Below are 16,642 nucleotides of genomic sequence, written 5' to 3' on the forward strand. Positions count from 1 at the left end.
GCACTAGGAACATCTGCTGTTCTAATGAGGCAACTGTGGGTGGGCTCTGGGATGGAGGCTGGTCACCAGAAAAACCAAGACATGTTTAAAAACTTGGAGATATCAGCCTCAGCCCCTGCCCCTATCTTCCCAGGAGGGGAGAGGGGCTGGAAATGGAGTTAATAACTGATCATACCATGAGGAAGCCTCCATAAAACTCCCAGAAGTATGGGATTCAGTGAATTTGGGGTTGGCAAAGACATCCACACTCAGGGGGATGACACACCCTGACTCCATGAAGACAGAAGCTCCTATGCTCAGGACCCTCCCAGACCTCACCATATGTATTGCTTCATCTGGCTGCTCATCTGTATCCTTTATCATATCTTTTAATAAACTGGTAAATGCAAGTAACTGTTTTCCTGAGTTCTGTGAGCTGTTCTGGTAAGTTAATTAACCCAAGGAAGGGTCACAGAAACCTCTGATTTCTAGCTTATGGGTCAGACACACAGATGACAACCTGAATTTGCGATTGGCATCTCTGGTGGGGGTGGTGAGTGCAGTCATGTGGGACTGAGTAGTTACCTGTGGTATCTGGTGCTATCTCCAGGTAGAGGGGGTCAGAATTGAGGTAAATTGTAGGATACCCAGTTGGTGTTACAGAGAATTGCTTGGTGGGGGGAAAGCCCACACACATCTGGTATCACAAGTGTTATGAGTATGGTAGTCATGAGAGAGCAAAGGAGACACACAGGAGGAAGGACTGGCTTTTTTACTAATTCAAGGATTAAAAGAGGTTTAATTTGACAAGAACAGGGAGAGTGGGAAAGGAGATGGAATTGCACAAGGGCTGTCCATGCAAGTTTGACCCACTAACTCCCCCTATCAGCACACCATAGGAAGATGCAGCCTACACACCTGCAAAATGGGTATGAACCAGAAGGGGCCAATTCCCACAGTGAAGGCCCCCAAAGACTCAGGACATGGAACTGATGGATTACTGGATAACACTGACAGACCTCTGGCAGATCTGTTGGAGCACATAGTAGGCAGATAATGCACCCTCCCCCCAGACATGTCCATGCCCCCATCCCTGGAACCTATAAATATGTGCAATAAGAGGACTTGCAGCTGTGATTAAGTTAATGGTTTTGAGAAGGGAGATTATCCCAGATTATCTATGTGGGCCCAAGGTAATCATAAACCTTATAAAAGGGAGGGTAAGAGTCAGAGAAGAGAATATGATGGTGGAAAAGGAGGTAGGAGTGGTCGTGGAAAGGCCACAAGCCAAGGAATGTGGGCACTTCTAGAAGCTGGAAAAGGCAAGGAAATGATTCTCTACTAGAGCCTCCAGAAGGAACCAAGTCTTGCCAACACCTTGATTTTATCCCAGTAAGAGCTATTTCAGACATCTGACTTCAGAACTAGTAAGAGAATAAATTGCTATTGTTTTAAGCCACTAAATTTGTTACAGAGCAGTTGTAATAGGAAACAGAGCAATTGAGGTGATATTACTAATAGAAACATAGAAACCTGGGGTGCCTGGGTGGCTCAGTCAGTTAAGTGTTCAACTCTTGATTTCAGCTCAGGTCATGATCTCACAGTTTGTGAGATTGAGCCTGGAGTCAGGCTCTGCACTCAGAATGGAGCCTGCTTGGGATTCTCTGTCTCCCACTCTCTCTGCCCCTCCCCTGCTCATGTTCTCACCCACTCTCTCAAAATGAATAAATGAACATTAAAAAAAAAAAAGAAAGAAACGTAGAAGCCTAAGAAAATAAAAATTATATAATGACTCCGGGTTAAAAAAATATTATGTGAGAAAGTAAACATAGTTATAGTAAGGTACACTCTCATATATATTAATATAAACACTTGATAATTACTTTTAAAAAAGTTAATTGTGACTAAATTGGAAGAGCAGAGGAGGGAATGGAGGAAGGATATATAAGTGCTAAAACCTCATCTACCACACCTGGAAGTCAACAGACAATGTCTAAAGCTGAAAGATTAACAAATGGGGTGAAGGCAATTATTCAGACATTAAATTCCAAAAGAAATAGTTACAAGAGCTGAAAATAGTTGCCACTAAGGAACATGCTGAAGAGTAGACTGAGAAGTGAGGGGCAGGGGGGTGGTGGTAGAAACTCTAACTTTTCATTAATAAACTTGGAACACAATTTAAATTTTAAATGTTATCAGTGGATTATTTGATAAAAAATAAAAGCCAATGACAAAAAATGTTAGGAGAACCAAGAGACCAATGGAAGGATTACAATGATAGCAGAGTTCACTCAAATTTCCAAGTCAGTGACTGGTTTCCAATAGTATACTAGAATAAATTTGCTTAAGAATCAACTGAAAAATGAAACAAATGTTTTTCTGTAACATGACTGATACTTGAGAAACCCGGTTATATGGCCTAATGATTTTAGAGCTAAAGGGAATCATAACTGGAGTCCATTTTACAGATGAGGAAATTGAAACTCAAAGAGATGAAGTGATTCCTGGGCCACCTGTAAATGCTCATTTAACAACAAAAATACTTACAGACGCTTGCTGTGAGCACTGTGCTAGATGCTGGGGAATATGTAACACTTGCACTGTGCCCTTAGGGAACTTGTGGTCAGGAGGGTAGCCATCAGAAAGGGAACTGAGTTGGGAATGTAAACTGGTGCAGCCACTCCGGAAAACAGTATGGAGGTTCCTCAAAAAACTAAAAATAGTACTCCCCTATGACCCAGCAATTGCACTACTAGGCATTTATCCAAGGGATACAGGTGTGCTGTTTTGAAGGGACAAATGCACCCCCATGTTTATAGCAGCACTATCAACAATAGCCAAAGTATGGAAAGAGCCCAAATGTCCATTGAGGGATGAATGGATAAAGAAGATGTGGTATATATATGCAATGGAATATTACTCAGCAATCAAAAAGAATGAAATCTTGCCATTTGCAACTACGTGGATGGAACTGGAGGGTATTACACTAAGTGAAATTAGTCAGTCAGAGAAAGACAAAAATCATATGACTTCACTCAACAGATGAACATAAGGGAAGGGAAACAAAAATAATATAAAAACAGGGAGGGGTACAAAACATAAGAGACTCATAAATATGGAGAACAAACTGAGGGTTACTGGAGGGGTTGTGGGAGGGGAAGTGGGCTAAATGGGTAAGGGGGACTAAGGTATCTACTCCTGAAATCATTGTTGCACTATATGCTAACTAATTTGGGTGTAAATTTTAAAAAAATAAAAAATAAAACAAGTTAAAAAAAAAAAAAAAAGAAAGGGAGCTGAGTGAGCTGTGCAGAGACTTCGCCTTGGAAGAAAGACAGGATGTGCAGGTGGAGGCAGGTACAGGACGGACTGGGTCCTGGTGCTTGGTGGCACTAAGGTCAGGGCTAGAAAGGAGGCCTCCTAGAAAGGAGGCCAAGAGACTGGGTAAACAGTGAAGGCCTAAAGACCAGATGACAAGGCTACCATATGTAACTGTTTGCATTCTGCTGTGCATGGGGACCTAGTCAGGAGATCTCAGGGAGACAGGGTCAGAAGCAGTTGGGGTGGAGAGCCCTAGCCAAGAAGATGATGCCACAGGGGCTAGGATTCAGGGGAGAGTCTGAAAGGAGGATGCAGCGAGAGCAAGAGGTGCTTTGGACCTTGTATCTGCTTTCTGCGAGGACAGGGGCCAATCGTGAACTTGGAGGACTTAGCGGGAGTTTCTGGCACAGGAAGTGAGAGTCTGAGGAGGCCAGCTCCCAGCAACTGCCTTCTTTATTCAGTTTCTTTCCTGCCCAACCGGACTGTATGGTTCTTGAAGGGCAGGACTCCACTATGTCATTCTCTGTGTCCCCATGGAGCCTGGCAAAGTGACTTGTCCACAATGGGTATTTGATAAATATTTATTGCCTAATAAACTGAGTGGCTGTAACCACAGGGACCGAGTCAACAAGGAGAAAGGAGATCCACAGATAAACTGCAAAAATGTAACCACTGTTACAATGTTATGGATAATATTAAAAATTAGAATTAAAAAACAAAATGATTGGTAAATTATTGAAGAGTAATGGAGTTTTACACAGATTTTAACTGATTAAAGCCTGTGAGAATGTGAAGAAATGCTTAAGAACAAAGATATTAAGTGGTATATATGCAATGGATACAATTACATACAAGTATGTACCTATATGTACAAAAGCCAGAAAATAATAAAAAGTGAAAATTGGGCTAGAATATCAGGATTATGTTTTTTTCTCCCTTCCCAATTTTGTTAATTTGTTTTTTATTTTAAAGTTTATTCATTTTGAGAGAGAGAGAGAGAGCAAATGGGGGAAGGAAAGAGGGAGAGAAAGAATTCCAAACAGGCTCCGACATGGGGCTTGAATTCACAAACCGTGAGATCCCGACCTGAGCCAAAATCAAGAGTTGGATGCTTAACCAACTGAGCCACCCAAGCGCCCCCCTCAACATCCTTTACTAAAATTTTCCTTGTGTTTTTGAGTCAGGTGGGCATGATTTTGCATAACAGCTCCTCTGCTCCACTGCTTGTGGGACCTCAAGACATTTACTTTTACTTTTCTGAGTCTCAGTCTCATTTGCAAAATGGGGACATGGAAGTTCATGCCTCACTGGGCTGTCATGCACAAGAAATGAGGCCATGTCAGAAAAGCTCTTGGCACACTGCCTTGTACACATTAGGTTCTCAAAACCTGGTAACTGAGTTTAGGAATATTATAAACCCTAGTGATTTTTTGTATACTGAAGCTTTTATCCCTAATATTTGGAGATAATAGGTTTATTTGTGTGTGTGTGTTAAATTGAAATGGGCTTACTGTAAAGAAAATCATAATACAGGAAAGCCTAAGGGAGCAAAAATTATCTGAAGTACTAACACCTAGAGATGACCACTGAAAATATTTTGGTTAATAACTTCTAGAATTCTCTCTAGACTAAAGAAACAGACTTAAATAATGGGAAAAACTATACATGCATTCTATATATGCATGAACTTCTTTTAATGTCAATAACTGTAGAGATATCTTTTTTTATAGATTTAAAAAAATGTTTATTTTTGTGTGTGAGAGAGAGAAAGCAGGGGAGGGAGATAGAGGGGAAAAAAAAAGAGAGAATCTCAAGCAGGCTCCACACTGTCAGCACAGAGCCTGGTGGGGGGCTTGAACTCACAAACTGTGAGATCATGACCTGAGTCAAAACCAAGAGTTGGACTCTTAACTGATTGAGTCACACAGGCACCCTGACATATTGTCATGTTTTTAAACTGAAGTTTACTGTGGAGAAATTTTTTAAATGCACAGAAGTAGAGAAAACAGTATAATGAACTCACCCATCACCCATCATAAATTAGCAATTTATGGCTAATCTCACTCATCTATACTCAGCCCATTCCTCTAATAACAGATTATTTTTAAACAAATTTAAAACAAATCCATAATTCAAATTATACTTCAGGAAAATCTATAAAACAAGTCTAAGATGTATTTCTATATCATTATGGTTGTGTGAATTTCTATCCTACAAACATATCCATTTATATTTTTAGCCAGTTTTGTATTGATGAACATTTGGGTATTGCCTTTTTTTTTCTATCGTAAACAATGCCTTGGTGTATATTCTTTTGCTTTTAAAAAGTACAGGCCTCTCCTTCCAAACACTTATAGGGATAAATATTCAAAATATTTAACAACTAGTATAGACATGGCTATTGAACAATCAAAAAAGGCATGGCTATAGGGCTGGAACAGGGTCCTGCAGGACTCCACTCCTACCCTTGTGCCAGGCATTAACCTTTAGTTGCCTAATCATGAGGAGGTCTGGGGGTACCAGAGGAGGAGCTGGAGCAACCAAGGTGGCAAGGAGGACATTTGAATGGCTTGGAAAATGTATATAGTTGATCCTTGAATAAAAACAGTTTGAACTGTGCAGGTCCACTTATACGCTGATTTTTTCCAATAAATATATTGGAAAATCTTTTTGAGATTTGTGACAATTTTAAAAAACTTGCAGCTGAACATGTAGCCTAGGATACCAAAACAAATTAAGAGAAAGTTAGGTATTAAAGTAAGACTACAGTATATAATACATATAAGATAAAAATATATCTTAATTGACCGTATGTTATGGGTAAAGCTTCTGGTCAACAGTAGGCTGTTAGTAATGTTTTTGAGGAATCAAAAGTTATACCAGGATTTTTGACTGCATGGGGGTCAGTGCCCCTATCCCCTGGCATTGTTCAAGGCTCAACTGTATATATAACCAGTATGGCAGTATTTTAATATTTCAATGACTACATACCAGCTAAACATCAGCCCTCTACTTCCAGTACTCTCCCATGAGGAAACCACTGTTAACAGGCTTTTTTGAGGCGTATACTTCCAGAAAAGTTCTATGAATATGAATGTACATAAATATATTATACATAAAATCTCAAAAATTTTTTACATAAATCAGAGGTATACTTTATATACTACACCATGTATTTGCTCTTTTTACATAACAGGATATCTAGTAGCTATTTCCGTATCAGCATACATAGATCTACTGTATCTACAAGTGGCTTGATGTTGCATTGTAAGGTTTTAAGACTACAGTGGGGTGTGTGTGTGTGTGTGTGTGTGTGTGTATCTATGCAGGCACACCCATGTGTGATGTAGGATACTTTCTCCCTATTCTTTTCCTTTCCTGTATTTCTCCTTGATGATTTTACCCAAGGCTCAGGGGACTGAATGTGTCAATTGGTGACACTGTAGTCACCAGTGAGCCAGCTGAGCTTCCAGAAAGGTCACTGGTTAGTGCTAATAACCAGACACAGAAAGTACATAAAACGACTTTTCCAAAGAGCTTACCTGGAACTTCTCAAAGATTTGTTTCTCCCATGTGGTCCTTTTCCAAGTCAAGAGTCTTAAAGACATCACAATTTTATAGAGAAACTGTTCCTCATCGACATAAAATTAGCATTCATTTTAGATGAAATCCAGAAGTTCCAGAACTTGAGACTTTGGTTGTTCCAAGTGACTGAAATGCCAAAACAGAATGCCCTACACGTAGGGCAGAGAGACAGACTTGCAGTGAATTCAGTCAAAGGCTTTTACAAAGGCTGAACGGGCGTCAGCACAAATTTTCTTTCTAAAGACAGTCCGGTTTGAATCTTTCAGTATTGCCATGAAAGTCAAACTAGAGGAGAAAGTCAACCTTTCATTCAGACTCTCTTGACTTGGGCCTTGAGTTGTGAGATTTGTCCTTGGGAGATGGCAGGTGAAGGTTTGTTTCTTTTATTGCTATGGAAACAGAATGGCAGCACCTCATTGGCTCAAGCACTCAGCTCTTAAAAAGAAGGCTGGAGAAGCAGCCAGCTAACAAATTCTCTAAGACACAAGACAAAATATGCTTCAGATATACTTTCAGAGGGGGGCACCTGGGTGGCTCAGTCGGTTAAGCGTCTGGCTTAGGCTCAGGTCATGATCTCGCAGTTTGTGAGTTCAAGCCCCATGTCGGGATATATGCTGACAGCTCAGAGCGTGAAGCCTGCTTCAGATTCTGTGTCTCACCTTCTCTCTGCCCCTCCCATGCTCATGCTCTGTCCCTCTCTGTTTCTCAATAAACTTTAAAAAAAGAAAAAGAAAAAAAAGTAGGACTCTTAACCTATTAAAAAAAAAAAAGATATACTTTCAGAGGAAATAGAATTAAACTGCACTCCTAAACTTAATTGGCCTATGGCAGTAGTTGCCAGACAGGAGGAGGATTTTATGTTCTTCTGTCATTTGCTTACAGAAACCTAAAACTCTGAAGTAGGCAGTTTCTTCTTTGAATTTCAGGCTTTGAAATCTGTGAAAGTATAAATACCCTAGGGCAGGAATCCTTTTCAGTTGCCAAGGAGTTCGAAATTTTTCCCCCTTAAGTTTTCCTAAGCAGAAAAGCTGCTTTTTCTCATTATAAGAAAGAAATATGCCTGCTTATGATAGACCAGGGGATTTCATTTTTATTCTACTGCAATTCACTATAAGAAATATATTTTACATCTTATGATAAAAAGTTGCATGAAATAGTACCTTTATTACACGCTATTCTCATCTATTTTTTCTTCAATTTAAAATGAAAGCTCATTATAAATCCATTTGATTGATTTCATGATCCACTGTTAGGCCACAACCCATAGTTTACAAAACATTGTTATACATTCATCCATTCATTTGACTTCACATTTATTATCTACTGTGTGCCAGGTACTGTTGTAAGGTGTGGGGATATATTCAGTTTGTGTGCCCACAGAGCTTAGAGACTAATGGGAAAGCAGATAATAAATTCAATAAAAGCACAATGAAACTTAAGAGCCTCACCAGATGCAGTGGAAGTGTACAGCAGGGACTTCTAATGAGTCAGACAACAATTTGTCACAGAAGGGATTTGATTAGTGTTGCATATTAGAAAGATCAATTTGACTGCAGTGTTGAGAAACAATTGGAGAGGCCAAGTCAGGAGGCAGGGAAACCAGTTAGGAGTCTGTGGCAGTGGTCAAATAAGAACAATGGTGGCCTTGGCTGAGGGAGCTGCAGTAGGGATGGAGAAGGGAGGACACAGTAAGACTTGGTGATTGATCAAATGTCACAGGAAAAAGGAGGAGGCAATGATGGTTCATGGGTTTCTAGCTCAAGCAATTGAGTAGATGGCAGTGCCAGTTTATTGAGATGAGAAAGTCTCGGGGATAGACAGGCTCAAGGGAACAGATCATGACTTTGGGCTTGGATATGTTGAGTTTGAGGTGCCAGGGAGAAACTCAAGTGGTGATGTCCATTACAGAGTTTGTTCCATGATTTGGGAGTTCAAAAGAAGAGTCTGGGCCAGAAACACTTTAGGAGTCTTCGGGGTAGATTTAAAGGAAAGGGATGGATGAGATCACACAGGTAAAGGGCGTAAGAAGAGAATAGGTTCTACAACAGAGCCCTGAGAAATATCACCAACACTTACGACAGTATTTCTTAAAGCTATGTTATCGTTCAAATGTGTATAACCATCATTTGAATGAAAGAAAAAGGTTCATTAGTTTCATGAAACATGAAGTGTGTAAGTAGTGCTACCAAATTGATGCATACTCAGCAATGTCATTGGAGAATTGGGCATTTTTCATCTTTCTATCATGCCAATCTCAGTGTGTCAGGCACCATGGGCAGACTAGATGGAGACAAACTTCAAAAACAAAGAGGGAGGGAAAGAAGTTACAAAGATAACAATGAGTAGATTTGACTCATCTGGTCAAATCCATCTCCATCTAGAGACTGGATATTACTTCAAGTCTGTTTGTGTGAAATTTTATATTCAAATGCTTTCCTACAATAAAAAAAAAAAAGCAGGATTTGGGTCTTGTGTAGAGAGTGGCTAACAGCAAAGATACAAAGGAAGCAGGCACAGAAGGAAGTCACTTGACTAGGCCAAGGCTTAGCACAAATTACCACTACTTTAGGATTTTTGTTTCCTCCTTTATTCTCTTTAGACATGAGTACAATTTTGTCAGATTCAAAATAGAAGGGAAGGAAATGAAGGCTTTTAGGGACTAAGTGTTAACTGCCCTTTCCTTTGACTGAATTTAGGGAAACTGTGGCATTGCAAAAAAGGCTCTTTCCAAAGGCCCAGGAAGGGGACTGATGCTAATAACATTCTCAGTAACTTTCCCCAAGCAATGCTCCTTATTATTTGGAATGGAGGTGTAGGAGGCCAGAATATCAACAGTATAAGAAAGTAGACGTTGAATAAATGAATGAGAGAAACTGTGACTTAAGAATCCAAGTATATCATCAAAATTAGCTTGCACACTGGGTTGGGAAACGGGCCTTGCGTGATGCTGTAGCCCTAATGAAGTGACAAAAGTGATCAGACAGTGTGTACTTAGAGGCTTTCCATTTGGGTAGCCCTATTTGTGGCTTTCTGAGAATACTCCCAGTGTGGAAAAGTCAGTGTTCTTTTAGGAAGCTTATCATTATCTCCAAGTTGCTCAATTTCCTTTGATCATTTCTTGTCTATCAAGATCTCATTTTAGGGTGCTAAGTTCCACTGACTCATTCAGCTTTTTCCAAGTGGCCCCTCACCAGGGAGCCACAGGAATTATATAAGCACCTGCAGTGCCACTCTCACATCTAGAAAGAGGGGCCACCGCCCTGAGCCCTGGGCTTTAGAGAGTTCTGCATATCACAGGTATACCCAAAAACCTGAGTTTATTAAAGAACACATAGGCACTTGATCTGCAGCTCAGCGCTGGAACAGCAGGACCCACAATCCAAACATCTGTTGTTCTCATCAGTAACATCATTCAGGATCCAGGGAAATGCTTCTCCATACCTCTTGTCCTTTCTCTTCAAAACAAAAGATGACTGTGTCAAAATGCTATTTGTCTTTCTTTGTCTGCCTTATTTCCCTTAGCATAATACCCTCTAGGTCCATCTATGTTGTCCTAAATTGTAGGATTTCATTCTTTTTTTTTTTTAATGGCTAATATTTCATTGCATTCTTTACCCTTTCATCTATGGATGGACACTTGGGTTGCTTCCATATCTTGGCAATTGTAAACAAAGCTGCAATAAGCATAGGATGCATATATATTTTCAAATTGGTGTTTTCATTTTCTTTGGGTAGGTACTCAGTAGAATTACTGGATCATATGGCATTTCTAATTTGTTGAGGAGCCTCTATACTGTTTTCCACAATGGCTGCACCAATTTATATTCCAACCCACAAGACATGAGGGTTCCCTTTACTCCACATCCTTGCCAACACTTACTTCTTTTTTATAACAGTCATTCTGACAGGTGTGAGGTGATATCTCATTGTGATTTTGACTTTCATTTCCCTAATGACCAGTGAGGCTGACAATCTTTTCAGAGAAAGGCAAATACTATATGATTTCACTTATCTGTGGAATCTAAAAAACAAAAGAAACATACAAAAACAGAAACAGACTCATAAATACAGAAAACAGCTGGTGGTTGCCAGAGGCGTGGGGATGTGGAATGGGTGAAATAGAGGAAGGGGATTAAGAGGTACAAACTTCTAGATATAAAATAATCATGGAGATATAAAGTACAGTATAGGGCATATAGCCATTAATATTGTGATAACATTGTATGGTGACAGATGGTGACTACACTTCTAGTGAGCATTGTATAATGTATAGGATTGTCAGATCACTGTGCTGTATGCCTAAAACTAGTATAATACTGTATGTCAACTACACTTTGATAATAAAAAAAATTTTTAAATACTAGGAAAGTTTCTGGTTTGTGCTGTTGCTAAGGTCAGAGACAGACACTGCTTTGGAATTCAGGAGGGATGAGGGCAGTAGTAGTGAGGTGAGAGGAAAGGTAACTTGTAGAAAGTTCTCAGCAGGGATGCATAGATTCATACATAATGAAATACTATTTTCCAGTGGTGCTGAGCACCCATTTTTCACTTCTTTTAATGTTTTAATTTATAATTCCACAGGTACTTATTTATTAAAGCAATACTTGGAAGACTTGCATGTTGTGACTGAAGAATATCTTACAATATGAAGTCTGATTACCTTAAAATTTATGTATATGTATGTATAGGCCTAGATATAACACAAAAAAGGTAGGGTGCTAATTCTTCACATTATTGTGTGGAATTGTGTGGATCTAGAGATTCCCTTGAAAGATGGTGAAATAGCTTTTTAAGTGGTAGCGAATTACCTAACATTATTTTGTAAAACTTCCTGGCCCTTTGTTGTAATGCTTAAATGTAATGTAAAAATCTTACTTTTAAATAACTTTGTGATTTTTCTAAGAAGGCAAGAAAAATAAATTTTATGGAATACTCTTTAAATTATTTGACTTTTGTATTTTTCTCTAATCTCACATTACATTTGGTGTACTTTACTTACATTTTCTTAAAGAATAAAACTCTTCATGCCTGCCAGCAGCTGTATTTTGTCATATTTGCCAAAAATGCACAGCAACATTTGTTCCTTTGAAAATTCTATGGCATTTGGGGGCCTTATTTTATAAAAACTAATGAAAAACAAAACTCACTACTAGCATAACTCCAACTTAATATAGTAAAAACAGAGATGGAAGTCAACAGAACACCCTCAATTGTTGCCCTCATCAGAAGGTTTTGGGACTTAAATGCATCTACTGCTCATCATTTGTGAAAGAAAACACAATTAAAGATATTGGGAGGGATGCCTGGGTGGCTTAGTTGGCTAAGCGACCAACTTTTGATGTCAGCTAAGGTTATGATCTCATGGTTCATGGGATCAAGCCCCATGTTAGGTTCTGTGCTGACAGCGTGGACCCTGCTTGGGATTCTCTCTCTCTCCTCTCTCTCTCTGCCTCTCCCCTGCTCGATCTCTCTCTCTCTCTCTCTCAAAATAAATAAACTTAAATAAAAAAGATGCTGGGGATATCACTAAATTTCATATCAAAGAAAAACAAACAGAAAGAAATGTATCAAGGAATTAGAGATTCATACTTCATTTACTTATCATAAAATGCTCAGATTTCTAAATGGATATAAAATGCATTTTTGAAAAAAAAAAAACCCAACAATTAAATTGTGATAGAGAAAAGAGAACATTAAAGAACTTTTCTATCAGACTCCAACCATTTTCAAATTTAGTTTTTTGGAAATAGCTTTTCTTTTTTCTCTTTTCTTCTTCTTTTAAAGTAGACTCCACACCCAGTGCAGGGCTTGAACTCACAACCCTGAGATCAAGACCTGAGATTGAGTCAAATGGTCCACCGATGGAGCCACCCAGGTGCCCTTTTTCTTCATTCTTTCCTTCCTTCCTTTCCTTTTTCTTTTTTCCTTTTCTTTTCTTTTTTTCTTTTCCCTTTCTTTCTTTCTTTCTTTCTTTCTTTCTTTCTTTCTTTCTTTCTTTCTTTCTTTCTTTCTTTCTTTCTCTTTCTTCTTTTAAGAGATAGAAGTTTATTGAATACACTGCAAAGGAGTGTTGGGCACGACATCAAAGGAGAGACTGTCTGCAGTGAGGCAGTGGTGAGGAGTCACAGTTATAGGGTGAAGTGAGGGAGTATGGGAACATATGGAATTTTCCCTTTTTTTTGGTAATCTCAGGGACCAGTGCCTGGTAATTGATCAGTTAGGGCCTATGGCTATTTCAAGGTGGGATGCTTAATGAGACTCTTTGCATTCAGCTTGGTGATTGCTGTAAGCCCTTTTGCCTTGCTCAAGCTGTTCCTAAAAGGGGCCTCTATATTCCTCCCTGATAGACTGACAATAACAAATCTTTGGCATTTGGGTGGTCTTATCTTTAGTGGCTTCTTTCTGCTAAATGAGGGGCACCGAGATGTCTCTACCTATGGGTCAACATTGGTCAGTTCGGAATTTATATGTAGGAATTATGAAAGGCAGAGGCAGCTGAATCCAAGGTAGACAACATACATGAATTTCTGAGTAGAAAGGGTCATTTGTTGGCTTAAAGTTAAGGCAGTGAAGGAATCTTGGCACCAGGTGGAGAGACATCAGAAAAAACAATGAAATAAGATTATTATTATTATGAGAAAGGAAGCCTGAATAAAAGGCCTTTGATAGTTGACCAAAATCTTCCTCCAGTCCAGGAGTTTAACCAATTAAAGAAGAGACAGATTGATCTTTTAAAGTGCCACTTCGAGTATTCATGTCTTCTAGTAATCCTGTCACATTAATGTGGTAATCTGGAGGAGCATAACATTCTGTTTTAATAAGGCAGAATAATAGAAATAATAGGATAATAGAATAAAGGAATAATAGATTCTTCCATGAGATGCAGTCAGGATATCAAGGGCCATTTGGTTTTGGAGGGCTACCCTTTGAATTTATTGGTAACGGCATGTTGGGCTTAGTTAAATGTGGCCACCGTATGTTTGGCTAAAGCCTCTTTTTGCAATTTTATATCAATAGAGGCAGCTCTTGGGACAAATAAGGCTAAGGGAGCCCTCTTTATTTGATGTCTAACCTTAACAATATCCCAATTATGAGGAATCACTGGCAAGTGGGAGAAGACCTGTCTGGGGGTATGGGCATCCCCAAGTACATCATCCAATCCAATCACAAGGAAAGTGGGGCCATCAATTATCTCCATAAGTCCATATTTAACCCCATGGAGTGGAGTCCATTCTGGCTCTTAAGGAGCAATTTTGTCATCCCAGACATACAGAATTTGTTAAGGTGATAGTTGGGTTAAACAATTCTTAGGGAGTCCATCCCATTTTCCAGTTGTTCAAATAACCATATGCCAATTATTCTGTTATTATCCCCACAGAATAACAAGCATGAAGACTGTCTATACATGAGCTATTGTGACACTTTCTCTGAAGTTTATCTCAAGTTGTCTAGCTTAGGTAAACAACAAACATTTAAAGACAATCAGAACTAGAATTCAACATCTGCAGAAGTGTTATTAAAATATAATTTCTCTCTAAATTCACACTTATTTCTAGAAGTAGTCAAATCAAGACTAATTCATTTAAGAAACAAGTCCAATTTTAATGAACTTGGCCTAATTATTTACATAAGCTCAGCAAGAATAGAGATTGATCATATAGACCTTTTTAAAATTTGCTTTGCTGGAACTTTTCTATTTTTCTTTTTTTAAAAAATGTTTATTTATTTAGAGAGACAGAGAGCATACACATCAGCAGGGTAAGGGTAGAGAGAGACAGAGAGAGAGAATCCCAAGCAGGCTCTGTGCTGTCAGCACAGAGCTGGATGTGGGGTTTCGATCTCACGAACCATGAGATCAAGACCTGAGCTGGAATCAAGAGTTGGTTGCTTAACCAACTGAGCCATCCAAGTGCCCCTGCTGGAACTTTTCATAAGGAATCTTGAGATTGAACTTTTAATGCACTTTTTTTTCCACTATTTTTCAAAATTTATTTTTTAAATTTACATCCAACTTAGCATATAATGCAACAATTTCAGGAGTAGATTCCTTAATGTCCCTTACCCATTTAGCCTATCCCCCTCCCACAACCCCTCCAGTAACCCTCTGTTTGTTGTCCATATTTAAGAGTCTCTTGTTTTGTCCCCCTCCCTGTTTTTATATTATTTTTGCTTCCCTTTCCTTATGTTCATCTGTTCTGTGTCTTAAAGTCCTTATATGAGTTAAGTCATATATTTGTCATTCTCTGACTAATTTTGCTTAGCATAATACCCTCCAATTCCATCCACGTAGTTGCAAATGGCAAGATTTCATTCTTTTTGATTGCCAAGTAATACTCCATTGTGTGTGTGTGTGTGTGTGTGTGTGTGTGTGTGTGTGTGTGTATATACGACTTCTTCTTTATCCATTCATCCATTGATGGACATTTGGGCTCTTTCCATATTTTGGCTATTGTTGATAGTGCTGCTATAAACATTGGGGTGCATGTGCCCCTTTGAAACAGCATACCTGTATCCCTTGGATAAATACCTAGTAGTGCAATTGCTGGGTCATAGGGTAGTTCAAGTTTTAGTTTTTTGAGGAACGTCCATACCGTTTTCCAGAGGGGCTGCACCAGCTTGCCTTCCCACCAACAATGCAAAAGGGATCCTCTTTCTCCTTATCCTCACCAACATCTGTTGTGGCCTGAGTTGTTCATGTTAGCCATTCTGACAGGTGTGAGGTAGTATCTCATTGTGGTTTTGATTTGTATTTCCCTGATGAGGAGTGACGTTGAGCATTTTTTCATGTGTCGGTTGGCCATCTGGATGTCTTCCTTGGAGAAGTGTCTATTCATGTCTTTTACCCATTCCTTCACTGGATTATTTTTTTGGGGGGGTGTTGAGTTTGATAAGTTCTTTATAGATTTTGGATACTCACCCTTTATCTGTTATGTTGTTTGCAAATATCTTCTCCCATTCTATTGGTTGCCTTTTAGTTTTGCTGATTTGAACTTTTAATACACTCTTGAAGCCAGAAGCCAAGCCAAATATTTGCCATCAGACATGCCTGCAATACCTCTAGATTTGGGCAAATTCCTCTTCTTGAGATCCCCAAAATATCCTGAGGCTCCTGCCTCTGCCAGGAAGTGATGTTCCTTACTTACCTGATAAGGCTGCTGGGAACTCTGGAAGCAAGGTATCAGGCCAACATTCCCATGGGACTCTACTGGCTTCATAAAGTCAACCTTAATTCCTTATAGCAGTCTGGTTATATCTGAGTCTATGCATGTCTCTTGCAAATATGACATTCCAGTGAAAGCCTTGGTAATATAACCAGTGTTTCCAATGGTGTCTTGTTGCAAGGAGAATAGATTCTTATTGAACTTATGCAACTAATTATAGTTGCCATGGAACAAAGAATACTCACCGAGAGTTTGTGAATTTCAGAGGGTTCAGATAGGGAGAAGAGTTAAATGTTTCAATTTGTCCTTAAAGGACTACTTTATCACATTTCTGTAAGTCATAGATATTTTAAGAGAAAACTTTCTCAATCTGGAAGGCAAACATTAGAGAACTAGCAATGCTTCAAACAAAAATCACAAAAACTATAATCTTCCATAATTCGTTCAGTCCCATGTTATTAATTCTAGTTATTTGGATGCAGCTTTTTTTGTTAGTTCTGGAAATTCTTACCCAGTTCAGTTTTACAATCTTAAAGATATCAAATACCTGTACTTGTCCCCTGCAAAAGTCCTTTTCATGAATTTCTTTACAGAAA

General features: G+C 39.0%; 1 protein-coding gene across 3 annotated transcripts in view; it reads right to left on the reverse strand.

The window, feature by feature from the left end:
- Positions 1-16,642, reverse strand: part of FLACC1 (flagellum associated containing coiled-coil domains 1) — a 64,312-nt gene that overhangs the window by 36,948 nt on the left and 10,722 nt on the right. Inside the window, exon 1 of one of the 3 annotated variants that reach the window (XM_015086356.3) lies at positions 6,843-9,003. The exons of 1 other annotated variant lie outside the window; for it this stretch is intronic. The gene's annotated coding sequence lies outside the window, so the exon portion shown is untranslated. Of the gene's footprint in view, positions 1-6,842; positions 9,004-16,642 lie in introns of those variants that run through there. One more of the 3 variants, XM_027053494.2, reaches the window with a different exon arrangement.

Source organism: Acinonyx jubatus, chromosome C1 (genome assembly GCF_027475565.1).
Source record: "Acinonyx jubatus isolate Ajub_Pintada_27869175 chromosome C1, VMU_Ajub_asm_v1.0, whole genome shotgun sequence".
NCBI classification, from domain to species: domain Eukaryota; kingdom Metazoa; phylum Chordata; class Mammalia; order Carnivora; family Felidae; genus Acinonyx; species Acinonyx jubatus.